The following is a 26666-nucleotide window of genomic DNA, read 5'->3' as shown; positions in this document are numbered from 1 at the left end:
AAAACAATCTATTTTGGTAACATTTAATTTATGAGTTTTGGTGTCGTGTTACACTTTATAAATTTTGGTTGTACATTCCCTGTAATGCTTACAGAGAGAGCCAGTCAGGCAATAATTGCTACATATGGAGCGCCTTCTATTTTCTGAGCACTATTCTAAATTCTAGAGATAAAGCAGTGAACCAGACAGAGTCTCCATCCTAAAAGAGCCTAGTAGAGGATGGGAACTGATGTAGTATCTTGTAATTGTCACAGCATGGTACACTGGCTTCTTCAGGTGCCATTATTAAGGACATCCCTTTCTTTAAATTCTGAGATCCCTTACTTGACTCAGCTTATACCAGAACTGATGAGAATTAGACCTTCCTAAGGTCTTTTTTCTTCCTAAAATGAAGATTGAAATAAATCTATAAGATAAAAATAATCCTACCACCAAGCCCCACTTAAGACTGGATCTTTAACTTGCTCTTCTCAGCACAATGACACAACAGAGGACACAGAGGTTAACGGAAAGTCTTTGGAGCAAAGGAGATTTCAGAACCACCAGTTTGTTAGATTTGATGATCAGCTCTGCAAAATGTTTAAAGAAGATTTCTTACTCATATCTTATAAGTTAAGACTATAAATGGTTTAAATGGGGGAGGATGTGACAGGATTGAAAATCTTCCCCTTCCTTTGTGGCTATGAGAATTCACACTGAGCAACAGGGGAAGAGAAAGAACTAGAACTTGGAATGAGCCTATGTGTGGGCCCTCATTGTTCCAGGATTTACAAAGGGCTACGCTATCATCATATTAAATAAATGGCTCCTGCTTCTTGTGCCAGCTTAATTGCCACCTTGGCTCCCGAACAAAGAAATCACAATTGAGGCAAAACATGTTTTGCTATTGAAGGCAAAATCCCCTTAGAGCAATTTTTGGGTTGTTTTTCCATTTAATTTTTTAACTTGCAGAAATAGCCCTCTTTTTTTCTGTTTTTTTTTTTTTTTTTTTTTTTTTTTTAAATGATGTTCACTTGTGCTGTTAAGTTTCAACATGGAATACAGGCTTTATGTATTTAGGCAGTAATGCTGAGTTAGATATTGGTACCAAAAAAAATGAAAGAAAGAGAACAAGAGGACAGCACATGTCAAAATGCCTGATAGAACTGCATGCACAGAACCAAATGTGCTTCCCTACTGTTAGTTACACGTATAAGCCACATCTCAAAGTGTGTTCCCCAGGTTAGCATCAATATCACCTAGGAACTTGCTGGAGATGCAAGTTATCTGGTTCCATCTCAGGCCTAATGAATCAGAAACTCTAGGTGGAAGGGAGCAGTCCAGCAACCTGCATTTTACAAAGACCTCTAGGACACTCTGATGTATGCTAGAGTCTGAGATCCACTGGCGCAAAGAATACCACAGGACAGATGTAGACTAACCTAGTTCTATTTCTCTTAAAATGACTTTGACAATATTTAGAATTTTGAAGAATGGTATAGAAATTCATAGTTTGTGTATGTGTGTTTGTGTATGTATGTGTCTGTGTGTGTGTGTTTTAGCAGAATTCTGTTTTAGAAAATATGGGGTAGACTTTCTTTTATTTAGTTTTGTTATTTTTTAAAAATTAAGAAGTAAGCAGAGAAGTATAGCCAGCTACTTCCATAATTTTGTAGGAATAATGAAGTTTATTCTAGCAGAAAGGTATATCTTATGGAATAACTTCTCTAATATTCTATCTAGACATATATTCTTTTTTGAGGCAGGAACACAAAAGAAAATTGGCTTCTTCATCAAGTTCAAAGAACTGGTGTTTTAATTTTGTAGAGAAGTAATTTCATTTTCTCAGAGAAATGGGTAGACAGATATTAGTAATTTAATTCTCTTCTTAAATGATGGCTGCTATAGTTCTTAACAACACTGAAAGAAGTAGAGTCAAATAGATTTAGATCTGGCTAGTGATTAAAATTTTTTTAGGGGGTAGGGTGGGTGAAACTGTATTGCAGGGAGGTACGTTGTAATAAGACGACAGCTAGTTATCATGCACTACCCTGCAGTTCTTTGACATGATAGCTAAGGGCATAGACAAAAATCTGAACTCTGTGGTCTTTGTACATAACTGCATTCAGATTAATTCACTTAACAAATATTTGTGGAGCACCTACCATGGACTTATCACTATAATGGGCTAAGGTTGTACAGTGAGCAAGATACTCACATACGTGATTCTTGTGAAGCCAGAGGTCCAATGGTAAAGCTAGATGAGTAAACATCAATTACAATGAAGTATAATCACTTTCAGGATGAGGCAGAATATAGGATGCTGTGCAAGCAGTCATCCTTGATTTTAGGACTGGGTGATGTGGAGTTCAGGAATGGTTCATGGAAGAGGCACTAAAGCCTACAGTGTGAATAGAAATTAGCAAGACGATGGACAGGGCAGGCAGAGAGAAGAGCATAAGCAAAGTTGGAAAGTGGAGAGTTCTTGACATTACCACGTTACTGAACATGCATATGGTGGAGTTTAGGGTGCAGAGAGGACAGTTGCACATGCTCTGGAGAATGATGGGAGATGAAGCCGAGAATAATATGGGGAACAGAAAATAGCAGGCCTTGCTATCTATGTTGAGAATTCCGGACTTCATACCAACAAAAGGGAAAGCCTTTGAGGTTGTAGTATTTGGCTGTGCTGTAGAGAGTGTACTGGGGAAGGACAGTGCTGAAGGAAAGGAGATCAGCTGGAACATTGCTGCAATAATCCAGACCAGTATTCATGGCTTTGACCAGCAGCAAGGGGAGAATGAAAAAGTAAAGAGATTTAGGAAATAGCTACTTAGGAAATAGATTCAATGGGAACTGGCTATTCAATATGTGTGACAGCGAGGAACAGGAAGACACTTGGGACAACTAGATGAACAATAGGCCATTCACTGAGTTTGGGGTCCAGCAAGAGGAGTGGGTTTGAGAGTGAAATTATGTGTTCCATTTGGGCTAGTAGGGTCTGAGAAGTCTGTGGTTGTCCAAGTAGAGATGTCCAATAAACTGTGGAAAATGCAATCCCTTAGGCCTCTCTATTCTCATAAATACTTTTCATGCTTTTTCACAGCAAAGGCTAAAGCCAAAAAACTTTTATAGTCGTTGATTACTCCCATAGTGATTGGGCACTACTCTTGATGTCAGTTTTAAGTGTTATGTGAATTTTAGCGTTGCAGAATTTTTCTGCACAAAATCCTAGAAAGCAACTTAGTTTACTCAATGAAACCTGCCTGCCAACTAGCAAGACCTATTATTTTTCAGTTGGGATTTTATTTCAACAATGGAAACTATGACACAACTGGGATGGTCTAACCCCAATTTGAGCACTCTATTCTCATTTTCATTAGGAATCACTTCCCTGTAATCATAAAATGTAAATATATTTACTGTAGACATGTTGTTTGCTGAAAGCAACACTAAAAATGAGTACATGAATATAGTAGCTACAGGATAAAATAAGAGTTCCCATTTTTAAAAAGAAGGACTATGTTTACAACACAGCTCTCCTTAATTTTATAGTGTTATTATAGCAGTGAATTTTCAAATAAAACATTTAAATGGGAATGTTAGAAGTTTTCTTCTATCATATCAAATAAGTGGAAGGCCACCTGTTTGATGATTACATATTCAAGTGATAGTTCTCAAAAACTAAAGAAAAATCTCATATAAATTATAAATCATTCTGCAAAGTTTCACCTAACATTTTCTCCATACTTATGAAGCTTCTGAAGTTATTTTACTTTTGAGAAGCCACAGATAGCCAGAAAAATTAATATAAATGAGATAAATTTCAACTAGCCTTGAGAATAAAGAGAGCAAGGATTGTCATCAACACAATTAAGAATGGCCAAATCCTGTTAATGTTTTCAAATTGCCAAATTAGAAAAGTTAGGAAGCATGAATAATTTATTTCTGACCACATATTCTTTTTAATATCTGCATTACTTTGGTCTGCTAAGGAGATAAACCTACCCACGTGACATACCATGTGTAAACATTTTCCTAATTAATAACTGGAAAGCTTCTATGTGAAATACAAACTTTCTGCTCATACATAATGTAGACTGAAGGCAGACAGGAGTTGGTCAAAGCTGTCAAAGTTTGTTTTATGGAAATCTCATCTTCTTTTCCATGCTTTTTATCCTAGTCCAGGTCCTCAGAATTATTTTACTCTATAGTACTTAGCTAATACAGTGTTTATCCTCGCATCCTATCATAGCTTTTATATTAACCACTCAGTAAAATATGTGTGCATGCACATACATGCACACCCATACATATATTTAATCATCTAGTAAACTATATTAAATCTTCTGTAAACTTCAGATAAGCCTGCTTAAATTGGGGGTGGGTCATATTGTAGCATACCAAATGGTTCATATACCAAGTATATATTTGTCATACTATGTGGAACAGTATTATATTTAAAACTGAAGTCTTATTTCAAGTAGGTTGTACTAAATTTGTGGTGGTAAACAATGTATTTAGCTCATTCACAAAGAGTACAGAAATATAGATTATCCATGTTTTTCCATAATGCCATTCAGTGTAATAGGTACACAGTACATCTCATTAAAGAAAAAAGAGAGTCTTTTCAAAAGCCTGTAAGGGTCTGAATAAAGGTCTTAGAAATGTGTCATAACAGCTGAAATCTAAGAAATTTGAAAAAAGTGGGAGAAGTTAAATATTGCAAATGCGTAGAGCTAAGACTTCTTCATTGAAAGTTGGGTAGTTCCAACTTTCATGTTGAAAATCTTTAAAAGTAGCCAAAAGCTATTTTTCTTTTATTTTTTTTTTTGAGGCAGAGTCTCATTCTGTCACCCAGGCTGGAGTGCAGTGGCGTGATCTCGGCTCACTGCAAGCTGCGCCTACCGGGTTCACGCCATTCTCCTGCCTCAGCCTCCCAAGTAGCTGGGACTACAGGCGCCCGCCACCATGCCCAGCTAATTTTTTCTATTTTTAGTAGAGACAGGGTTTCATCATGTTAGCCAGGATGGTCTCAATCTCCTGACCTCGTGATCCACCCACCTTGGCCTCCCAAAGTGCTGGGATTACAGGCGTGAGCCACCGCACCCGGCCCAAAAGCTAATTTTTTAAATTTTCCAGATAGAACTTCATGTGTATTTGATATATTCCATATTTGTGTATCCAATATTACCAAATCCATGGTATTTTTATTCTTTGTTTTAGATATTCTAATCATTTCATAGCACTTTCATTACACATCTGCCCAGATTTCCTGTTGCTAAATTTCAGACACTATTCTTTAAGTCTTGGAAGAGATCAACTTTTTCAGCACAACCCATCCCAAACAATGTAATGTTACTGTACTATATTAAGACAACACATATGCTGATCTTTTTCAGGCATTTACAGAATTTTTATTAAATGTCAAGTATGTGCAAGGCAAAGTCCATCCAGGGATTTTAGGATTTCCAGGACCTGCCATTTATAAACTTCCTGGAAGAAAAATTAACCCCCTCGAAATGGGTGTTGACATCCAGTTTGCCTTTATAGCTCCTCTGATGCCTTTTAAAAACTATATTTACCCACCTTATGTCAATAAAAAGGATGTATTTATTATAAGTTGTGGCAGATAGTGTTTTATAGACAATTTTATAGCCCACGTGTTAAAGGTAAAAGCGAAGAAATTATGCTACTTTGCTGTATTTTCCCAGTGATTTATGTAAGCATTTACTCCCTGTAGGAAAATGTTGAAACACTGTTGTTGACAACAGGGCCCAAATAAGTATCAGCTTGATGTACTTTAACACATATTATCTTATTTGTTTTTGCATCATCCCCAGGAGGTAAATATGTAACACTTTGGTTTCATTAGCATCACAACAGATTATTAGGCAAATCAACAGAATGAAATTAAAGTTATATTATCTAATTGAAAAAAGCCTTCACTTATATTTTCAAGCATTAGTTCTTATCCACTTTCAATCACCTGGGGAACTTTAAAAAATCTGATGCCTGGGCCAGACACCCAGAAAAATGACATCAGACTTTCCGGGGACAGGACCCAGGTGAATGTATTTTTCTAAATGTCTTTCATGACTCCCCTGCTTTAGAGGTTCACAGACTTCCACTTAAAGAGCTGCTGGTTAAGAAATGGATCCATACTTGCTCTGACTCCCAGGGATATCACTTTTTACCTGTTCCTATAATTTAGAAAAAAAAGATTTGAATCAGCTAGATACATGATAGAGGACCCCCCCACACACACACACACGCACCAATCTAAGCACAAAATTATCTTGTTGTCCTCAATAGTTAGCATGGATAAGTAATGCAAAATAAGAATCGTACCCAATATTAAGAAATACTTAACAAGAAACCCAAGATTTTACCTTGTTTCCTATTTTCTCCTTCAGCCATCACATTCAAACCTGGCCCAAAGGTTTCTCACATTCTGGCCTCCATCACCACCACTATTGCTTTGGCCTGGCCTTTTGTCAAGCTAGAAATTGCCAGAATTTCCTGACAACAGGCTCTGTAAGATTCAGTTTAGAGCTTACACTTTGGCTGGAGTTTATCTTCCTAACAAGAGACTATGATATGTAAATCCACAACCTGAAATCTCATTGGCTCTCCATTGCCTACCAATAACCCAAAATCTTCTACTCAGGAAGTCCTGGATGGTGTAACTCCATTGCACACAGGTTCATCCCACGAGGCCTCTTGGTAATGGGGTACTTTCATGTGCATACTATTCTGCTGCTCTTGTGGAAAGAGTCTTCAACCCCATTCTGTATACCCTGGACACTCACCTGCGACCCAGCTGAAACAGACCTCGTCGTCTGGGACCCTGTCCTTGGTTCTGTTGAAAGAATTAGCCGCCAGATCCTTGAGGCTGTCTCAGGACTTTCGCTTCACCTTTTTTATAACAATTGGAATGCAGGCAAAATAGTGTTTCCAGTTACTAAAATAAAACTATAGACCATATAATATGTTTGTTTTGTTCTTATTTAACTCACAGGGGAAAATACCCATATTTTTAAGACTCTGGATTTAAAAAATCTCATTGATTATATGAGAGTATTGTTGGCTTGTCTGTTTGGTTTTGCCTTTTTTGGGTTTCCAATAAAATTTTAGAGCAAGAAAATCAATCTCTGGGAAATATGTCTAAAATGCAAAAGAAGATTCCAACAAAATAAGCTAGATTTCAATTAATATGTGAAAAGTATTTCTTAATATATACAATGTTTATTTTACATGGATAATTTATGTAAGTTATTGAATAAATAATACTTTTAGGTTTGGGTTTTAGGGGAGGTTTTAGGTTTGGGTTGCAAGGAGAGGCTTTTTCAGCTGATTCAAATATCTAGTTTTCAAAATACTCTGCCCACATGATTTTTAGATATGACTTAGCCCTAATTGCTGACTCAGATTTTCATCTTTTAAAAAGCAATTGTGCTTTTTCATATACATTATCAAACGAGATTATAAGACATTTTAAGGTAAGAAAGTAAAAGGGCATTCACTAATGATCATCAGAATCACCTGGAAGGGCCAATAAGCCACACATTACCGGGACCCTTCCCCAAAATTTCTAATTCTGTAGATCTGTGGTACAGCCTCCAATTTTGTGCTTCTAATAAGACCCCAAGTGACACTAATGCTGCTAGTCTGGAGACCACACTTTGAGAATCACTGCATTAAATTAACAGTTTTATTGGTTGAGTTTTCACTACAGCATGCATATCTGTTGACTCACAATGAATAGCTTTGTTGTCGCCAAACACTGTAACGTTTCCAAATATCCGTATATAGTCACAGGCCCAGAGAAACAAACCACATCTATATTAAGACTGTTTTGTTGTTGTTTGACACCCACCCCCCACCCTTTAGTGTTTTTAATTACATCAATCTTGGGGAAAAATAACTGTTTTCTAATTTGGGCATTACAGATTTGCTAAGGCCATAGAAAATTCTATCTTAAACCTTTAGATTTTTAGTCTTCTAGTAAATATAAGCATATGAGTTCCAAGCAAATTCTGAGTTTTAAAAAATTTAATAAAATTGACAAATGTTTTCAATAAAATTGGAGAGGCTCATTTCCTTGTACAAATATTCTAAAAATACATGATAAAAGTTCTAAGTGCCATTTTTTGAAAGATCAGCAAAATAATTCTACAAGTATTTGTGGGCATGCTATCTTTTCTATGATACTGGTTATAAACTTTAGTTATAGGAAGGCAGTGTGTTAGTTAAATTATGTTCTAGTCCTACCTTAAGGAAATAATAAGGCTCTAAGGGCCTTTCTTCTGCACCACTGCAGTACTTGCTAACATGTTTTAATAACATGTGGCTGAGAATAATAAACTCTAGGCAGCAGGGTGGCTTGGAGATACTAATGGAAATGCCCAGTCAAAAAGAGCCTGGACTAAACTGTGGTCTGAAGACTCCAAATAACTTTCTGTTATCCCACCATCTTCTTAGATGGTCCAGTCATGCTACACTCAGTCTAGGGCAGTGACCCTGAGAAATGGTATGTTTGGCAAAAAAAGAAACCAAAGAAGGCTACCGCCATGCTTTAAGATTTTCCCACGTATCTTTTTCAGCATCTTGAATGGGATTTCTGAAAGTCTGAGGAGTGAACTGTGACCAAAATTGCTGATATTTTGAGCTCAAATAAACTTAAATTTGTAGATAAGGATACTAAGACCATCTTAAAAAGTATAGTATCAATAATTTACATTTCTTTAGCTAAGAATTTTCAGACCACTTCAATGCAGATCACATTGACTGATTCTATAAACCACTCTATGAAGTGGGCAAAGTGTGATGGTCTCGTTTTTCAAATGAGGACTAAGGTTTATTTAATTCAAGTGATTAACTCTTCAAACATCTAGTAGAGGCTAGCCAGATGCACTGGCTCACATCTGTAATCTCAACACTTTGGGAGGCTGAGGCAGGCAGATCCCCTGAGGTCAGGAGTTCAAGACCAGCCTGGCCAACATGGTGAAACTCCATCTCTACTAAAAATGCAGAAATTGGCTGGGCATGGTGGGGCAGGTGCCTGTAATCCCAGCTACTCAGGAGGCTGAGGCAGGAGAATAGCTTGAACCCAGGAGGCAGAGGTTGCAGTGTGCTGAGATAGTACCACGGCACTCTAGCCTGGGTGAGAGTGATATTCCATCTCAAAAATCAAAACAAAAAAATCTAGTAAGGGTCTGTGTCTAGCACCTGCACTTCAAATATGTGTTTGCCATGACATCATTAGCCCAATCCAATTTTCTTTCATTAATTTGCTGAAATAAATATTTTTTTAGTTTATACTATATACCAGGTGCTGCTGTAAGTGCTAGGAATATAACAGTGAATCAAACAAAAATCCATGACCTTTTGGAGCTTACATTCCAATGAATATAGGCAAAATAATGGCCCCTGCAAAGAGTTCCACTGCCTAATCCCTGGACTATATGAACGTTACCTCACATGCAAAAAAGCGTTTTGCAGATTTGATTAGGGGCACAGACCTTGGGATGTAGTGTCCGTATTAGCCCGGTGGGCCCAATCTAATCACACAAGTCTTTCTAAGCAAAGACTTTTCCCTGGTTAGGTTAGAGAGAGATGTGATAACAGAAGAAGGGTCAGACAGATGCAACTTTGTTGGCTCTGGAAATGAAGGAAGGGGGTGCCAGGAGCCAAGGAATGTGGACAGCTAGAAAGGGTAAGGAAGCAGATTCTCCCTTAGCCTATTCAGACAGGAATGCAACCCTGAAGACACCTTGATTTTAGCCCATTGAGACCTGTGTTGGACTTCTGACCTACAGAACTATAAAATGATACATTTTAATTGTTAAATCACTAAGTTTCTGATAATTTGTTACACCAGCAGTAGAAAACTACAGAAAAGATAGACAATATTGAAGAAAAGTTAGTAAAACTATGTTGGATAGTGATAAGTGCTAAGGAAAAAAGTCAGGGAATGACATAGGAAGTATCAGTAGAGATGCAATTTTGAATAGGGTAGCCCTCCAGGTTAACATTTGCATAGACTTGAAGGAGATGAAGGGCAAGAACATTTCAGATGAAGGAAACAGGAGGCTAAAAGCTGAGACTAGGACAATGATCAGCCTGACTAGATTCTGAATATCACCATTAAAAGAGCAGTTTCTACTTCAGAATATATGTACAAGCTTCCCCTGGGAACCATGTGTGATGACTTAGGATAAAGTTTCAAAACTCCACGGATGGCATTCTTATTTTTCTATAAGGAAACAGTCTTGCCCGAATAACATCACTTAACTTTTTAATGTTTGCTGGAGAGTTCATTAAGAAATTCAATACACCGTATTCAAAGAAGATGAATTCTTACAATCACTTAAAATTTGGTCTAAGGCAAACAATTGAGGATGTTCAGACTGAGTCTTTTTGGACCATCTACTCAACATCATTATCAACTAACAGCTTATACCCCTTCAAAGGGATCTCAAATTATATTTGATCCTGAGTTGTTGCTATAATAAATTTAGAGCTGGAGAAAAATAGTCATTGTAATTATTTTATTATTAGAGACTGACTTACATATGCTAAATAAATAAAAACAAAATGAGAGTTAATTCTGTGCAAAATTCGCCATCAATTTTGATGACATTTCCTATTGATACTTCCAAGTACAGTAGGCCTTTCGTATCCATGGGTTCCACATCTGTGTATTCAATCCAAAATTGTTTTTTAATAATATGGTTGTATATATACTGAACATGTACGGACTTTTCTTGTCATTCCCTAAACAGTGCAGCATAATAACTATTGACATAACATTTACATTGTATTAGGTATAAGTAATCTGGAATGCTTTAAAGTATATTGATGTGTGTAGGTTGTATACAAATACTATATCATTTTATATAAGGAACTTGAGCATCCATAGATTTTGGTATCTGCAGGGAGTCCTGGAAACAATCCCCAAAGATCCTGAGGGACCACTGTAATCTAATTGAGGCCAAGTTTCATGGGTTTGTATCCTCTTAAGTACCTGGGGGAAAAAACTGTCTGACTTTTTTTTTTAAGTTTTAGTATACCATATATTTTAATTTTCAAAGAAAGGAAAACAGAAATTTTATGATCTGTGTCAATAGAAGTGTTAATATATAAAGCAAAGAAAAGCCTAGGTAAATATTGGCCTAGTAATAAACATTCTGCAATGGTGCTTCATGGGAAATATGCCTTACCTTGCTACTCAAAATGTGATCCATGAACCAGCAGTATGAATATCACCTGGACTTGGTAGAAATTCTTGGGCCCCACCCTGACCTAGTGGGTAACCATCTGCAGTGCAGTAAGATCCCAGGTGCTTCATATGTGTATTCAATGTGAGAAGCACAGCACTGGGGCCATACCTGGGGCGCTCCTTAGGAAACACACCAAGTATTGCATGTTCTTTACATCCTGACAGGTCCATACGAACTCACATTTTTCCAAATACAGTGCACTAGCATATTTATCATATTTTGAAAAGCTATTTTCATCAAGGGAGCTTAGTATCTGGTGCTCAGGAAATACCTACAGAGAAGTAGACAGTGTTATGCTTTTGAGAATTTATCAAACCTTTTGGTCATATAATGTTTTTATTTCAAAACCTTAAATTGGTCAACATATTTTTAAATATTTAATAGTTGAGGGATGAAGAGGACGGAAGTTTAATTAGTTCAAAGGAAGGTAAATTGGGAAGGAAACAAACTTTTTTGTTGAATCAGAATTTTCAGGATGAAAAAAGACACCAGTGCCCTGTGGTTCAGTGCTAACACAGCTATGATGTGACCCTTCAAAGGTCAATGCTTGTGCCCCTATTGCTGCACATCCTTCTCCTGGTCCGTGTTGATGTGTCATTGACTGGCTCTGTGTCATTGGCTTGGTCTTGCTTTCACTGAACTTTGGCCTCCATGAAACTTCTAAGTAGCATTGCTTCTACTTGTGAGTCTTGGAAACACACAGGGCAAGTGAAATTCCATTTTCTTCCTTTCTTTCTTTTTTTAATGATTAATAGACGATTTATTTAAGCAAGATCCATATAGTCATCATTGCCAGACTTAATATGAGATGTTAAATGTTCCATCCAGTTTTCCTTCCTGGATAAGTTTTTCTTTCCTATCCCTGTCAGTTTTGAAAACATAATACCAGAAGAAGAGGGGCCCAATTCCACACAGAGCTCCCAAGAGTGAGTTTTAGGAGTGAGTCTGAAATTAGGATAGACATTTGCTGATCTTGCATAGGTCCAACGAATCAAGGCAAGATCTTCGATGAGCCCTTGGTGGTTAGAGTTGGTTGTTGTACTGAAGCAGGTACTCTTGTTTCAGCTGGGCTCTTATGGCCAACCGTTCAGCTTGCATCTGCTAGGCTTCCAGAGATATGTCATATTTGGCTGAGTCGAGGGTCAAGGGCAGAGTGGCCAGGTGCGATGGAGTATACTTTGGGAACGACATTTTGGCGACCCAGCGCACAACTGCCTGAAATTCCATTTTCATGTGACACTTTTGTATCTGTAACCATCAGGTCTGTTCCCTATGTTTTCTATTCCTTAAGTTGGCTACCATTATGCCATCCCATCTCTTTCCTTTTCTAGTGACTCCCCATTAGACTAGCTCCTATCTCATAACCTTCTTTTGTAATTTAATGGCCCAAAGATGAGCAAATTCCAGAAATTCCTAAAGTAATCCAATTAGCTCAGAGCATCATAGACACTTTGTTTTTTTCTTTGCCTCATCCTAGGGGTTATTTATCAATGAAAGTGACGTTAGATTAGATAGACACTGGCTGCCACATCGTATCGTTGTGACGTCACGCACTTAACTAAAAGGGCTTGACTTAGGCACCATCTCCTTCTTTCTTGGCAGCTGCTCAGTTAGATGTTTTTGTTTTAACCAAAGGGCAGGACTTCAAATGTGACCCTATTTAACTCCATCTGGTTATATTTTGGCCTTATGCTCTTTTTATATCCTGATTCTGTCATCCATTCTCTTAGCTTGATGTAATAGTATTTTCCCAAACTACACCCTTTTCCATAATAAAGATTGTCATTCCTCCCTCAAGCTTCCTTAAGCAAGCTTTATCATATGTCTGATAGGATCTCTGTTTCTGATTGTACTCAGTATAGATTTGTTTCCTGGCACACATGTATGTGTTCTTCACTATGTCACTTAATCACAGTGCCCCTATTAGATTACAAACTCCTGTCACTAAGGGTTTTGTTCCCTCTTTTCAAAGCAGAACTTAAAAGAATTTTGCTTACCTTTAAGCATACAGTTCACATCACTGACTTTAACTGGATGGTGGTTGATGGCTGATGGCCAACTTACAAAAAAGGAGTTGAGGAATTGAGGTTTCAGATATAACAGAAGGATACTTAAGACTTTTAATGAATAAATAAACTAATTTTTGTTAGCAAAAATGGTTCAGATGAAAGTAAGGGTGCATCAGAGAAGGCTGTCATTGGTTTATTTGTTATATTCCTAGCTCATGGTGATTGTATGTTAGCCAAATATCTTGCATTTGATTTTAAAACAAATCAGAAGTAGATGACTCAGAAATGTTGACAATAAAATTATAGACAAGCCCCTTGCTACAGCAGCTCTTATTAATTAAATATCTGAGATGGCAGAATTAAAAGAGAAGAAAGTGATATACAATTTGGAAGGTTTGGAAAGCTGTCCATAAAATTATTTCTTTTAGCTGGAGACACCTTACCTGCTTAAATATATAAAATTTTTGAAGAAATAAGAATAGGTCTTATTTTACTTTGCAATGAAGGCTTGAAATATTTGAAACTTCACTTTATTGCAGTAGGATTAAGTACATCAAACTTCATCCATTCTTATCTCTCTCAAATATTAGCAGTATAACTTTCAACTGAACTTCTTTGCCTGCTGTAATATACTCTTCTGTAGTGCTATTTTAAAATGAATACTCTGTGAACATAGTACTAGAAAATGGATAGTGTTTTGAGTATTTTAATAGCCTTACAGGGTTAAAAAAGGATCTTATAAAAAGTATGTTTAGTACCATTTAATTTTTACAAATTTATGTATTTGCTTATTCATATATGTAAATTAAAATTTACATATAAGCTTATACTCAGAAAAAGATAAATGTTGTAAACACACTTGCATGCACACACATACCATAACAACCACCATGCCATTCAGTGGTTATTTCAGGGTAAGTAGGAATGCAGAAACTTTTATATATTCACGTTTTGCCTGTATTTTCTGTTATAAGCTTTTAATTTGGCAAGAGAAGAAAAAAATTTAAAAATTTCCCAAAAACATTCTTTGTAATAGTCAAAAATTAAAATGAACAGTGTTTATCAATAGGAGAATGGCTACACAAACAAAAAAGGACAAGTAAGAAATAAAATTGGCCAGGCATGGTGGCTCATGCCTGTAATCCCAGCACTTTAGGAGGCCAAGGCTGGTGGATTGCTTGAGCCCAGGAGTTTGAGACCAGCCTGGGCAATATGGCAAAACCCCATATGTACAAAAAAATACAAACAATTAGCCAAGCATGGTGGCATGCACATGTATTCCTAGCTACTAGGGTGGGTGAGGTGGGAGGATTGCTTGAGCCTGAGAGGCAGAGGTTGCAGTGAGCCGAGATCACGCCACTGCACTCCAGCCAGGGAGATAGAGCAAGACCCTGTCTCAAAAAGTAAAATAAAATTAAGCAATGGGAAAAGATTCCTGTTGCTATTTTAAATGTTGATCAACATTCAAATTTTCAGTGGTTTTAGATAGCAAGACATGTCAACCTCCTGAAACAGTAATTGTTATAAATAATAACAATATATATATATGAGTTTGGCTTTACCTGACTTTAAAAGTGGAGAGAAAAGCTGAATTGAAGCAAGCATACAATTATTTTCTAAACCTATCCTCCAGTTTCAGTGTTTTTTAATCAAACCACCAGGAATGGTGCAGCAGACAATGCCAGTCCATGTCTCCCCCTTCCTGGTCCCCTAGTTGTCATTAATGGGTGACTGCAGAGAACCATAGGCATTTGAGGACTTAACGGAGATATGTTTTATATTGAGAGTGGACATAAGCTCCTCACTGCCTCATTGTGGTTTGCACTTCAAGCTGCAGCATGTACTTTTTCTAAGCTCTGTGGTCTGCCTTCCTAGGACTGCTTGCCTTGTACTGTTATTTGAGAATGTTTATCTAGTGAGGAGTGCTGCATTGCTCCATTGTGCATCACAGGGCACAGGAAGCGATGGTATGACATTTTTGCTGCACATCTATTTTTGATTATTCTTAAAAGGTGAAAATGTTTATCACTGCAAGGGTGTATTAGTCCATTTGCATGCTGCTATAAAGAACTACTTGAGATTGGATAATTTATAAAGGAAACAGGTTTCATTGACTCACAGTTCTGCATGACTGGAAAGGCTTCAGGAAACTTAAAATTATGGTGGAAGGGGAAACAAACACGTCCTTATTCACATGGCGGCAGGAGAGAGAAGTGCAGAGGAAAGGGGGAAAAAGCCCCTTATAAAACTATCAGATCTGCTGAGAAGTCACTCACTATCATGAGAACAGCGGGGGGAACTGCTCCCATGATCTAATCACCTCCCATGAGGTTCCCTCCACCAAAACATGGGGATTACAATTTGGATTACAATTCGATATTTGGGTGAGGACACAGAGCCAGACCATATTATTCCACCTTTTGCCCCTCCCAAATCTCATCTTTCTCACATTTCAAAACACAATTATGCCTTCCCAACAGTCTCCCAAAGTCTTGACTCATTTCAGCATTAACTCAATAGTCCAAGTCCAAAGTCTCGACCGAGACAAGGCAAGTCCCTACTGCCTATGAGCCTGTAAAAGCAAAAGCAAGTTACTTACTTCCTAGATACAGTGGAGGCACAGGCGTTGAGTAAATACACTCATTCCAAATGAGAGAAATTGTCCAGAACAAAGGGGCTACAGGCCCCATGCAAGTCCAAAATCCAATAGGGCAGTCATTAAACATTAAAGTTCCGAAAGGATCTCCTTAGACTCCATGTCTTACATCCAGGTCACACTGTTGCAAGAGGTGGGTCCCCACCACTTTGGCAGCTCCACCCCTGTGGTTTTTCAGGGTACAGCCCCCTCCTGGCTGCTTTCATGGGCTGGCATTGAATGTCTGCAGCTTTTCCAGGTGCACAGTGCAAGCTGTTGGTGGATCTACCATTCTGGGGTCTGGAGGATGGTTGCCCTCTTCTCACAGCTCCACTATGCAGTGCCCCAGTGGGAACTCTGTGTGGGAGCTTGCACCCCACATTTTCCTACTGCACTGCCCCAGCAGACGTTCTCCATGAGGGCCCCATCCCTGCAGCAGGCTCTTGCCTGGACATCCAGGCATTTCCTCACATCCTCTGAAATCTAGGTGGAGGTTCCCAAACCTCAGTTCTTGACTTCTGTGCACCTGCAGGCCCAACACCATGTGTAACCTGCTAAGCCTTGAGGCTTGGACCTTCTGAAGCAATGGCCTGAGCTGTATGTGGGCCCCTTTTAGCCATGGTTGGGACTGAACAGCTGGGATGCAGGGCTGCACAGAGCAGGGGGACCCTAGGCCTACCCCACAAAATAACATCTTTCCTCCTAGGCCTCCAGGCCTGTAATAGGAGAGGCTGCTGTGAAGGCCTCTAACAGGCTCTAGAGACATTTTCCTCATTGTCTTGGTGATTAACATCCGGCCCCTCATTACTTATGCTAATTTCTGCAGCTGGCTGGATTTTTTTCCCCAGAAAATGGGTTTTTCTTTTCTATCACATCATCAGGCTGCAAATTTCTCAAACTTTTATGATGTGCTTCCTTTTGAATTTTCTTCCACCAGATACTCTAAATCATCTCTCTAATTCACAGTTCCACAGAGCTCTAGGGCAGGGACAAAATGCCACCAGCCTCTTTGCTAAAGCATAGCAAGAGTGACCTTTACTCCAGTTTCTAACAAATTCCTCATCTCCATCTCAGACCAACTCAGCCTGGACTTCATTGTTCATATCACTATAAGCATTTTGGTCAAAGCCATTCAACAAGTTTCTCAGACGTTCCAAACTTTCCCACATCTTTCTGTCTTCTGAGCCCTCCAGGTCTCTAGGAAGTTGCAAACTTTCCCACATTTTCCTGTCTTCTTCTGAGCCCTCCAAACTGTTCCAGCCTCTGCCTGTTACCCAGTTCCAAAGTCGCTTCCTCATTTTCAGGTATCTGCAGTAGTGCCACACTGCTCTCAGTACCAACTTACTGTACTAATCTCTTCTCACACTGCTGTAAAGAACTGCCTGAGACTGGGTAATTTGTAAAGGAAACAGGTTTAATTGACTCACAGTTCTGCATGACTGGGAGGCTTCAGGAAACTTACAAACATGGTGGAAGGGGAAGCAAACATGTTCTTCTTCACATGGCAGCAGGAGAGAGAAGTGCAGAGCGGAGGGGAAAAATCCCCTTATAAAACCAGAGCTCCAGAGAAGTCATTCACTATTATTAGAACAGTATGGGGGACTCTCTTCCATGATCTAATCACCTCCCATGAGGACCCTCCCCCAAAACGTGGGGATTACAATTTGCATTACAATTCAAGTTGACATTTAGTTGAGGACACAGAACCAGACCATATCAAAGAGTTTGCTTTGATAAAAGAAAGTGTATCTTTTTATTTACTTATTTACAAAGCAGCTTATTAAAGTTATTAAATAGTTTTCAAAGGGGTAGCCTTTTTTTCTACTTTCTATATTAGTAAGTGACCATCTATGATTGTAATACAACTGAAGTCTCCCAAGAGCGAATGTAGCACAAAATAAGGTGTACTATCTAAACCTGTAAGAAATGTGCAGTGAACCAACCCCATCACAGATGTGGAGCTCTTTAAGGAACAAATAGGAAATTTCGATATGTGAAATTCAAATAGAAACAGAGAACTCAATTTAGAGTTTAGTTTGCATAATATCTTAGAAATGTTTTCATGGTTCAAAGCTGATATTTGACAATTGTGTCAGATCTATAAACATTCACAAAACATCCCTATAATTTTCAGGTACAAAACACTAGTATGGATTTTAAAGTTCAATGTGGACCACAGGGCTTCTGCTTTTGCAGGTGTACCTTGATTTACATCCTTTCAGTTGAGGAAGGGTGGGTGTATGACAGCAAAATGAATGCATAAGGTAAGAAGTAAAGAGAAATGAGAGAGAGAAGCAGAAGATAGTGAGCCATCAGTAATGATATTAGTTGGTATTCATTTCAAAACCCAACCACCCCAATTTAGAGGATTTGCATTTAGGACTAATTAAATTATAAGCTAATTGAGCAGGGACTGAGTTAAGCCTACTGATAGTGCTTCATAAATATTCATATTAACAATACAAGATGTTCCTTTTCAAGGCTAAAAAGTTTTTCTAAATGGTATATACAACTTGTGAGTCTTGGGAAGTCAATGTTGTTCTGTTCCTGAATTTTTCTATCCCTTTTAAGGATAATTCTTACTCAAGTGAACCGAAACTGTCCCTGTAGCAGTAGAGGTCCTCTGAAAATTGAGGAAGCTCTCCATGTGTAATGCTCTGAAAATGGCAGACATTTCAGAATCACATCCTGTATATCATTCATGTGAAATGGCATAAGCAATTTTACTTCACAAGATTCTTTGCCCAGATTTCACAATTTAATAAGAACAAGTATTACAAATTGTTAGAGATTCTTCCAGCTCTCTTGGAAATAAAAGGTCTTCTCAAATTGTAGCTTTGGTGCATTAATAGTTACTCTGGGGGCCTAAATGAGTTAGTTAATGTGCAGCTTAAACATCTGAGGCACTCCCAGAAGTAACTCAGGACTGGGGAATTCACCCTCCCTTGCTACTCAATTGCTGTTTGTGTAAAATAGTGGACAGTGACACTGTTTGTGTGTGGCTAGCAACTGTCTCTAAGTCTTGGGTTTGTTGGAGAATAAAGTGCAGTCCAGTACCCTGAGTATATATATATAAGAGTATTTACCATGATTCATAAGACTTGTTTTAAAAGTACACTCCAAATAAATGCCCTCTTAAATTTAATTTTTCTCACATTTCTATGTGGTTATTTATAGTTCAAGAACAAATATTTAAAATATTTAAATGATAGCCATTCAATTAATTATTCCAAATTTTAATTTTTTTTCACCAAGGAGCTGAGCTGATTGTCAAATATACTTTACGTGAACTCTGTTTTGTTTAAAGTGTACTGTATTTTTTAAATTTATGAACAGGGGAAATTATATAATGTTCTATAATAATTTCAAACCTGAGTTTTCTTTTAATCTCAATGAAAGCTTGTTCCTATTCGATGTTTTTAACATCTCTAAGAGCCAGCTGTACCTTATCTGAAATGTAAATTAGTGTAAAAACCCTTTCATTCTCAGTAATTATCAGCTACTATCTTTTTATCTTCCGGTTCATCAATAGTAAACATTCAACCTTCGACAGTTAACAAATATTTAAGTGTTTACCATGTACCAGACACTTCTCTACATTCTGGGGTGACAGATCTAGAATTACAGTGTATCAAATATTATTATAACAGACAGGTGGAAGGTGCCACAGGATCAAATAAGAAGAGGACATAAACTTAACTGTAGAGATGGGTTGGGGAGAGAGGAAGAAGTTAGTGTTAGAACAGGCAACTTTTAAAGACTTAACCAGGAAGTTACGCAATTTGGGGTAAAGTGGGGAAAGAGTGTCAGGAAATGAGGTTGAAACAGATAATATAAGATTTGCTGTTTATTCAAAAAGAGTTTAGAGGCCAATAATTGGCTGGGAGAAGAATGGTGTACAGAGGGGCAAGTGTTGACCTGCAAGGCCAATTAGAAAGCTGTGTCTATAAGTAAAGGCAAGAGATGAGGATGACCTGGATTAGGAAACAGAAAAATCCTCTCTTTTACCTGCAAAAATAGCTGTTGACATTGTCTCCCTTCCATACCAGACTTGGGGTCTCCACGTTTCCAGCAAAAGACTGGGCAGTTATGCATCTGTTTTTACTTTTACTCTGACCTGACTGCTTTATGCAAGATGGGCCGAGAGTCTTCCTTATACATCAGGAATGCACTGATGTAAAGACAAGATACCTGCTCCTCCAGCCACCTTTCTTCCAGGTCTACCTGCCTTAATTCCTCTTCCCCTATTCTCAGTGGTGCATCATTCTCTACTGCTGTCCTAGTCCTGCCTCAGTTTTCAATTAGTTTTATTTTGCAGCAGGGATTATTTTTTTTCAGTAGTGATCTCCTATTGTTCCTTTATCTCCCTTGAAATACACCTAATTAACCCCGGTAAACCTTCTTGATGCCAGCATGTCTCCTCATCCTAGGAGTATAAATGATCCTCGTATATCTATAGGAATGTTTCTATGCCAGTCTTTGAAATTGAGGAATTTCTTATATATATATAAGAATATATATGTGTGTATATATATGTGTATATATATATGTGTATATATGTGTATATATATGTGTATATATATGTGTATATATATATGTGTGTATATATATACACACACACACGTGTATATATGTATATATGTGTATATATGTATATATGTGTGTTTGTGTGCATATACATATTCCATTAGTTATGAACGGCTCTTTTTTATCTCTTAAAAGCAGCAAAATAATCAAAATATTGACATTATTCAGTGAATTGATAGTTGAAATATAAGGATTTCAGCATGTTTTACTGATTTAAAAATGAAAATTATGTAGTAAATCCTGAGCCCTTTCCTAATCCTGATTTCCTAAATCTAACCTATATTGAATGTCTTTTTTTTTTTTAAATAAAGATTCCATGAAACTTGGCCTCTTTCCTATCATCTTAAATGTATTCTCCTTTTATACTTCTCTTAGTTCTACTTCTTTCACGTGAAATGCATTCTAATGTGAACCTCAGTTTCTCTGAAAGACACTTCACCACAATGCCCAGACTCTTCTGCACTTCCCACATAGATCTTCTTGCCCCAAATACCTACTGTGAGCCTTCTTTCCTCTGTGCCTTTCATTATTCCACTCATCTGAAATTCAGTCACACAATCTTTTTAAGCACCTTTATCAGGCACTGTGGTCAGTAAGGTTTACAGATGAATAAGGCATGATTGCCAGTCACTGACAACAAATTTGGGGCAGAGAGAACAGCCTCATCCCCATAAACAGTCTCATGTTTCTTTTGTTTGTTTGTTTGTTTGTTTTGACAGAATCTCACTCTGTTGCCCAGGCTGGAGTGCAGTGGTGTGATCTTGGCTCACTGTAACCTCTGCCTCCCAGGTTCAAGCGGTTCTCCTGCCTTAGCCTCTGAAGTAGCTGGGACTACAGGTGCCAGCCACCACGCCCAGCTAATTTTTTGTGTGTTTTGAGTGGAAATGAGGTTTTACCATGCTGGCCAGCCTGGTCTCAAACTCCTGACCTCAAGTGATCCCCCTGCCTGCCTCGGCCTCCGAAAGAGCTGGGATTACAGGCGTGAGGTACTGTGTCCCGCCCATAAACAGCCTCATTTATAAACTGTAAATACATAAGTGCTGAGATAGAGGTGTGTGTGTGTGTGTGTGTGTGTGTGTGTGTGTGTGTGTGTGTGTGTATTTGGGAGGTGGTGGATACACTTTGCCCAAAAAATCCAATATTTCTTACTACTTCCTGTGCTTCCCACAAGACTATTCTATCATCTTTCTCTTAAATTAACAGAAATACCCTCCTAGCCAGTTTTCTGACTGGTGCTTTTGCCAATCCAGTGTAATATTCTCATAGCAGAGTTATTCTACAAAAACAGTAATTAGTTCACATCGTGTTGCTCTCTGCTCAAAGCCATCCAATAGCATGCCATCTAGAGTCAAAGTCAAATTCTTGCTATGTCTGTTAAACTTCTACATGATCTATATCTACCACCCCTTTCAAGTGACCTGGATCTGACATCTTCTCAAACCACCGTCTGCCTCACCCACTCACTTCTCCACTCCGACTTCATTAGTGTTCCCAGAATGTGCCAAGCATGTTCTGCATCACAGCGTTTGCACTACCTGTTCCCAGTGCTGGGAATTCTCTTCCTCTAAATGTCTGCATGGCTGGTTCCATCCTGCCCTTCAGATCATCGCTCATATGTTACTTTAGCAGTAATCCTTTCCTATTCATGCTTTTTTTTCCACCTTGACATTCCCTGCTGTATTTTTATTCATAGCACCTATGACCTACTGTATCTTTTGTTATCTGTTTATTGACTGTCTTCCTCCAACAAGAATGTGAGCTCTATAAGGGCAAGAGCTTTTGTCCATTTTTTCACTGTTGTATCCTTTGTGCCTAGAATGGTACCTGTCACATAATAGGTGCTCAATGAATATTTGCTAAAGGATGGAAGGAAGAAGGGAAGAGGAGGAAGGAGGGAGAGAGAAAGAGGAAAGTTGAAAGAAGAAAGGAAGGGAAGAAAGATGGTAGGGAAGAAGGAAGGACAGCAGGAAGTCTCATGTTGGCATTACTAAGTCTCTAACACTTATTAATACCTGCTTTGTGTTATAAACAGAGACAACACTGGCCTCTAGCCTAGTGCCTTTGGAAGGCAACATTATCTGGATAGAAACTAATAAGGTTGTTCTGTTTACGCTGCATTTATGGCAAGAGTTACTGACTTTCCATTTATAGTTATGATATAAAGTTTCTTCTTTAAATGAAGGCATTTTATTTCAGTTTTTAAAAAACTAGTCTATTACAGAATTTTTAAATAAATAATAGTATATAGGGGATGCAGATACAACAAAAATCATGATTTAGAAATGTGGATATGGCAGAATCATGAAGCTGGTAGTCGAATGCCTGAATTGGGGGTAAGTGACCCCTTCAGCCATGAAACATTCCCTGACTATTGCCATCTTCCCCTCCTTCATTCCTGTTGTTTATTCGACTCCTGTACACTATCATGGGTTGAACTGAAACCATTTGGTATTGCTCACTGTTTTTTTGGGTGTTTTAGTTCTGTCTTCCTAAATTGATATAAGATCCTTGATGTGAGTGCTCATGTCCTGCCCCCCTCCTCCTGGGCAGCCACCACAGTGCACAGCCCAGTACTGACAAAACAGAACATTAAGGATGTGTATTTGTTGTATTCATCATGACTCAGCTACACAATAAGACGTGAGGTTAAAGAGTATGCAGACGGTAAAAATACTCGAGCGTGCTTTATTTATTTATTTTTTTTTAGAGAAAGAAAGACAATAGAGAGCAAACATCATTTTGCCTTGCAAACTGGCAAAATGAAATCACAATTTTTGCCACTGGTATAAATTTTATACACACACACACACACACACACACACAAGTACATACATATGTACTTATTCAATCTGGTAGGATAAATTTATCACTAGGACAAAACCATGAGTTAATAGGAGACAAATTCCAGCACATCCAATTGGAATGCTTGAGAATTAAACCTGCTAAAAATACTGACTGGAATAGGAAGACATTCATAAAACTATTAGGCACATTTTGGTGGAAGCCAGCAACAACAAATAATTAATTGATTTAACTAATAAATTTAGATATTTAAATTGTCAAGGAATTCTTTGTTCTTCTGTTTTATAAATGGTATTAGCATTTTCTTTTTTAATGGAAACTTTAAAGGTATAAAATACTGTCAAGAGCAAAAGCAACTTAGATTGCCTGTAGTGACCATTAAATTGACACCATTTTTTTGCAGTATGATTTGCTATTAAATGTGAATAATGTGAAGAACGATAACACTCCTAGATCACCTGCTATGAACCAGGCACTGCTCTAAATAGCTGAGGTATTTTAACTCATGTAACTGCTACAACCCTATGAAATATATCCTCCTTTCAGCTTCATTTTATTAGGGAGGAAACCAAAGCTCAATGAGGCTCTGTTAGTTACCCCAGGTCACACAGCTAGTAAGTGTCTGAGCTGGGTGTTAGTGCACAGTGATCTAGCACCCAAGTCCATATACTTTAACACTATCTTTGAATGCTGCTCTGTACGCTATATAAGGAAGCTGTGGCCCAAATAGGCAAACCTGTGACAAACGAATCCTAGAGTCTAAAACAAAGGTTGAAAGGTGAGTGTAAAAGTAGGCATTTGATCTTTAAAAACCAGGTGAATTTGACCTGCCATTCTTGATAGCATTAGTAAACATTACATTTCTTATAATTTACATTAAAAATCTAATACTTCTTTTACAAAAAAAGACTTTCAAAATATGTGTGCATTTTATGCAAGGTTAAAGAAGTTTTCAGTGCTGGCTAGTGAAATGGGGGTTAGATGCCCTTTCTATACTACATGTTTAATCAATGTAATCTTAAAATGAGATGACCTGGTAGCCAAGCATTTTTTCTTTCCTTTATAAGCAATATTAAGTATATCAAATCAAGAAAGCTAATAGTTTTTCATATTTCTCAATAACTATTAAGTTCAAACATTGGAAGAGTTTAATATTTTAGACGAAAAATCCACAAGCAATAGTTTTAAGTGACTTAGAAAATGTTTACCATATTTTAACCTTAAATGACTGTGTATGTGTGTGTGTTCCTATGTGTGTGCATATGTATGTGTATGTATGTTTATAATCTAGTAGTTCTCAAGGAGTATTGGAGAAAGAATATGTGATCACATGAAGTTTATAAAAGCTCTCATGTCTTTTGAAAGAATTTTTTTGTCAATCTAGTGGTAACATGATACTAATTTTTTTATAAATTTTAATTTCCCTGATAAGTAATACATTTAAGCCTTAAAAATATTGTTAGTGATTCGTGTTTCTTTTTCTATAAAAATTATTTCTAAGCCTTCCTCATATTTCTTGCAGGCTCTTTTTTCCGTTTGATTTTTAAGAATTTTAAAAATATTCTGCAATTTCTCTTGATCACAACAAGTGTTGGAAATATCTTTTCCTGAAGAAAAGAATGATTTTTAAAAAAATACTTTAGTAGCAGTTTTTTTCTATGAAAAAATTAGAAATAGCTTTTTCTTGGCAGCATTTTCTTCTAGAGCAATAGGAGGAAAACAAAGCTGTAGACTGTTATCTTCGTCCATGCATATGTTAGTGCTGGAACTCAACTCCAAAAACTTTGTTCCTTTGAAAATCATACCCCTCCAAAACTGGTGGAGTGGTGATGGTGTGGTGTTGAAGGCCTATTGCCAGGACTGAGAAGGAAAAGCTAAAGAAAGAGGGAAAAAAATCCAGAGAAAGTGACTGCCTGGGGAGGAGGGACAGGCAAGAGACCAAACATCGATTCTAAAGGGAATCTGCAACTGCTCTGGCAGGTCTATGTATGGGAACATCATTTGCCTAGAAGATGCTCCCCTTCACTTCCTTTTTCCCTATTGGGCTGGTTTAGAGGTCAATAAACTTAATCATTTTACATCTAGTAATGTCCCAGATGATATAAAATGGCATTGTTTCATTCTGTCATATAGTTCACGAATTACAATTAAAATAATGTTTTCCTTCTAAAAAATTTTCAAGTTTTTTATTTTACTGTAAAGTTCTTTTACATATGGAATTGAATTCTGTGTGTAGTGTGAGAAGAAATTCACTTTTATATGTTCCCCATATGGCTAACTAGTTATTTCCGCACCATCGATTGCTCTATCATTTTCCCACTGACTGGTAGTGCTACCTTTGACACGCATCAGTACAGTTGGTCTGTTTTACCTGTCTAACTATAATTGTGGCATATCTCTCTATTAATTGCCTCCTTTAGTGTTATTCGTACATTTTATACATTTTGTTACAAAGATCTTATACATTTTTTATTCACATCCGCTGTAGACTTCTGTTGCTATTGCAAAATGGCAACAATTTTCAGTTATATTTTCCAAATGCTTGCTGCAGCTATATCCAAATCTAATAATGTTTATATTGAACAAATATTTAGAAACTTTTCAAACTTTGATGTACTTTTAATAATGTTTCTTCTGATTCTTTTAGGTATTCTTTGTAGACAATCATATCATCTGTGAATAACAAAAATTTGTTTCTTCCATTCCAATTTTTATACTCTATATTTTATACCACTTTTTAAAATGATTTATTGACTGGCTGCATGGATGCTTCCCTGACTTTAAAATATGAATCCCTGAGGGATCCTTTTAAAAGGAAGATCTTGGTTCAGTGGTAGGTCAGGCACTGAGAGCCTGCATTTCTAACAAGCTCCCAGGTGACAGTGAGGACGCTTGTCCAAAAAAAAGCAATGCTTTCAAAAGACTGTTAAATAGAAATGGAGAGAACAAGCGTTCTTTACTTGTGCCTACATTTAAAGAGCATGCTTCCACATTTCGCCAACAAGATTAGATATCTTTGATCAGTTTTGGTAACTTCCTCCTATTCCAAATTTGCCATACATTTTTATCATGAATGATTGTTTAGTTAAATAATTTTCTGTGGTTTTTCCCCTTTAATCTCTTAACATCGTGAATTATTAGAACAACTCATGTTTATAGCCTTTCATGCCATATACACACAAATATACATACACATATATGTACATAGAAAAATATGTATTTATTGCTGCTTTATTTGCTAACAGTCGGTTTAGACTTTTTAACCTGTCTTTATGATTCAGATTGGCTTCATGTAATCCTTGAGGATTCTTAATGTTTTTAAGTTTCATTATAAAATGAATTAGGTGTATACCCTCTTATTCTAAGCTC

At 37.4% G+C, this 26666-nt stretch overlaps 1 protein-coding gene and 1 pseudogene across 2 annotated transcripts in view; one reads left to right on the top strand and one right to left on the bottom strand.

Moving 5' to 3' along the window:
* Positions 1-26666, top strand: part of LOC116462231 (cAMP-specific 3',5'-cyclic phosphodiesterase 4D) — an 810743-nt gene that overhangs the window by 237129 nt on the left and 546948 nt on the right. The window lies entirely within an intron of this gene.
* Positions 11992-12676, bottom strand: LOC131382364 (NADH dehydrogenase [ubiquinone] 1 beta subcomplex subunit 4-like; annotated as a pseudogene).

Source organism: Hylobates moloch, unplaced genomic scaffold, assembly GCF_009828535.3.
Source record: "Hylobates moloch isolate HMO894 unplaced genomic scaffold, HMol_V3 SCAFFOLD_23, whole genome shotgun sequence".
In the NCBI taxonomy this organism is placed as follows: Eukaryota; Metazoa; Chordata; class Mammalia; order Primates; family Hylobatidae; genus Hylobates; species Hylobates moloch.
This window is presented reverse-complemented; position numbering and strand designations above follow the sequence as displayed.